The sequence below is a fragment of the Castor canadensis genome, chromosome 14 (genome assembly GCF_047511655.1).
Source record: "Castor canadensis chromosome 14, mCasCan1.hap1v2, whole genome shotgun sequence".
Taxonomy (NCBI): Eukaryota; Metazoa; Chordata; class Mammalia; order Rodentia; family Castoridae; genus Castor; species Castor canadensis.
Genome location: NC_133399.1, coordinates 24,869,343 through 24,872,921, shown reverse-complemented (window position 1 = coordinate 24,872,921; position 3,579 = coordinate 24,869,343). Strand labels below are relative to the sequence as shown.

Sequence of the window (3,579 nt, the reverse complement as noted above, 5' to 3'; positions counted from 1 at the left end):
ATAATTTTACCACTTATTTTTGTAACAACTTTTTCAATTGCCTGTTTAGTGAAAAATAAAGAACTCTGTAATTTGTTGCCTTTTTTGTGATTAAATTTTATCATTATAGACTCCATAATAAAATGTGTTGCCAAGACTTCCAAGCTCTCATTGAAGAATGTTTGGCCACTACTTATCGCTAAGGGAACAAACTTTAACCTCCATCATCTTTTTTTTTCATTTTTCTTTTATTATTCATATGTGCATACAAGGCTTGGTTCATTTCTCCCCCCTGCCCCCACCCCCTCCCTTACCACCCACTCCGCCCCCTTCCTCTCCCCCACCTCAATACCCAGCAGAAACTATTTTGCCCTTATTTCTAATTTTGTTGTAGAGAGAGTATAAGCAATAATAGGAAGGAACAAGGGTTTTTGCTGGTTGAGATAAGGATAGCTATACATAACCTCCATCATCTTAAGATGCTTATGTTGGCAAATGATCTTCTGTTTCTCACAATAAAACAAAAAAAACCTTAGATTGTGGAAGTTCTAACAAAATTTTTGCACAGGCAAAACTTTCACAGAAATAAATATATATCTCATTTATCATTCCAATCTAGAATTCATATTTTCAGTTAATTAAATTTGGGGATATAATTTCTAAAATTAGGGCAATCAAGTTTCTTGCTTACTACTTTAATGCTTAAACTCTCCTGCAACATGACTTATACAACTGTGAAAGATAAAATAGTTGACACCAGACTCAGTATGGAAGAAATCTCAGTACATGTTACCTGATCATTTGCCTGTTAGGGAGGGTGGGCTGCTCTCTTCCTTTACCATAGATGAATTAAAAATGTTAATCTGGGAAGACAATTCAAATGGTTTTAGAAGGGTCAGAGACAATGGGTTAATATAGAATATGTTCTAAACTTTTTTCTATACAATTTGAGCTCCTTGGACCACTCAATTTGGTTAAGTCCCTACACAGTACAGAAGCCTACCTATGTCATTTATCAAGTCTATTTTTCTAGAAAGAAAATACTGGATGCTGCATTATACAAGTCTATGTGCATGATTTGGCTGCACACACAAATGGCTGTTTTGAGTTTAATGCAAGGCTCTATTTCCCTTTTACCATAAGAATTAAAACAGTACTTATCACCATAGAGTTCAATATTGCTTCCAATAAGTACAATGTATATTTAACATATCTTCAGTTGTTTTGCTACATAGTGTGCAAAAAATTACACTATTCTGCAGCCACAAATTATAGGCAGAATATGAAGAAACCATTAATTAGGTAGTGTAATCTTTCTATTTTTAAATCTACAAGAAAGAACTAGCAAATCAGATCTTACATATAACATCTCACTAAACTTTATATATGGAAGGTGTTAGACACTGATTGTGCTGTTTGACACAAAATGGCTGAAATTCATCTTCAGAAGACTAAACCCGACATCTAAACATGCCAATATAAATGACAAAACAAAACATATTCTAACCAACCACTGGAAACAGTCTAGTATCAGGAAAGCAGCAAGGATTACACACATTATTTTATAAACCAGCATGCACAAAGTTTAAAACAGCTCTGAAAATGAAGTTAGCTGTCTTGATTCAAGGGAATAAAAAAAAAAGTCAACATTGACCTTTGTGGAGACAGTGAGAATCTGTTGTAGTGCAGCTACATAGAATATAATTCAGGCAATTTTGTTTTGCACTTGGGTTTGATTGAAAATTCATTGCTGTGAGAAAATAACAGAGGCAAATTTTAGCAGCAACCTCCACCTGACTGCTTCACTAAGGTGCTCTGAATTTAACATTGGATTTCTCTGCACCCAGGACTATTCACATTTTAATCTCAGCTGTCATTGCCATGAGAGAATATTCTACGTTTGTGCTCTTAGTACTGGTTTCCAAATATGGAATTCCAAGGGAATCAGCAAATTCCTTTGCTGTTGTATAGACTACTAGTTTCTTTGTGGTCAGATTACATTTGTTCCCTAGCAACAACTTGTTGACATTTTCACTGGCATAATGATCTATTTCCTGCAGCTACTGTTTAACATTATTGAAAGACCCCTGATCTGTCACATCATACACAACTATGAACCTTTGGCTCCTCTGTAATAACTGGAGGTGATTGTTGTAAATCTTTCTTGACCTGTTGTGTTCCATGTTTAAAGCTTGATTGTTTTCCCATCTAACTCTCTAGTTCTTATTTTGAAATCCACACCAACTGTGCTAATGCAGGTTTTTGTAAATTTATCACCTGCACACCTAACAAGGAGGCAAGGCTTTCCAACCCCACAGTTGCCAATTAGAAGTAACTTGAATAAATAATCATATTTGGGATTCACGATGGATATGTCACTGCAGCTTGCTACCATCACTGCCCTGAGTCTCTGGTACCATGGGTAATCAAAGGAAAGAAATGAGATAGGCTGTTCTGGTAGAGCAAATACCTTCCCCTTTTCTGACCCACTCAGTGATCTCTTCCACCCAAACTCCCCCTTTGTTTTTCTTATCTCTTTTGTATAGTGACATGTCTGTTTTCACAATGTAATATGTATCTCTTTTCTTATTTTCTGGATCAATTTTGCTAGAGATTTGTAGGTCTTTTTAATTCATTCAACATTTTTGACTCATTTAACACTTTCTAACATTTGTTTCTATATAAGTTTTGACACTTAGATTTGAGGTTTAGCTACTTACTTCTGTTTCTTTAATTTTCTCTAAAGTAAGTCAATGATATGACTTATGGCTATCCTTTAAAACTTTATTTATGTGTAATGTATAATGCTCTCTCTCTCTCCCTCTCTCTCTCTCTCTCTATATATATATATATGTGCTGTACATGCATATACATGCCTTTGAATTTCCTGGGTGATGTAATGGGGAGAGATTTCATGTAAAGATGTATATCAACAATATTATGAAAACAACTACATGCATTTCCTTTGAAAACCATGGATTCCAATTTTTCAGAAAGGTAGAATTCAAAAATGGTCATTTAAATTAAATATAAATATTGTCTTCACTCAATCTCAAAATATCCTTGTTTGGAACACAAATTAGATAGTCATCCTACCTGCTGAAAAACCTGTTCAAGATCTTTAATCACTAAGAATTTATTAGTTGACTTGGCCCTAAGGGTAAGATTAGATGTATCCATAAAATAGAACATAGTAAGAGGAAAATTCTGGAATCAATAAATATGAGCAGAGAGAAGAGAATTTATGATTATTTTTCAATGATAGAGAATAATTGCATTCATGACTAAGGGACTTAAGCTTACAGCACCTGCTTAAAGTTTTCAGTGGTTCCAGGTCAGTCCCTGTCCATGACCACCTCTCATGGTTTTCTCACATCTGAATATGATTCCTAGGTCTGCTGATACTCCCTGAGTTTTCATTCTTTATTATTTTCACGTCTCTAGAGTAGCTCATTCTCAAATGCCATATACCAAGAAACATCTTCAGGCAGCTCTTGGATCCTCAGCACTCCACTGCCATGAGGTTGGTTCTGTTTCTGCAGTGGTACTCATGCACTAGAACTTGGTTTCAACAGAAAGGTTGGGACCAATGACTACCAG

General features: G+C 35.1%; 1 pseudogene; it reads right to left on the bottom strand.

The window, feature by feature from the left end:
* Nucleotides 1-1,755: 1,755 nt before the first annotated feature.
* Nucleotides 1,756-2,374, bottom strand: LOC109678653 (ras-related protein Rab-1A-like; annotated as a pseudogene).
* Nucleotides 2,375-3,579: the final 1,205 nt, after the last annotated feature.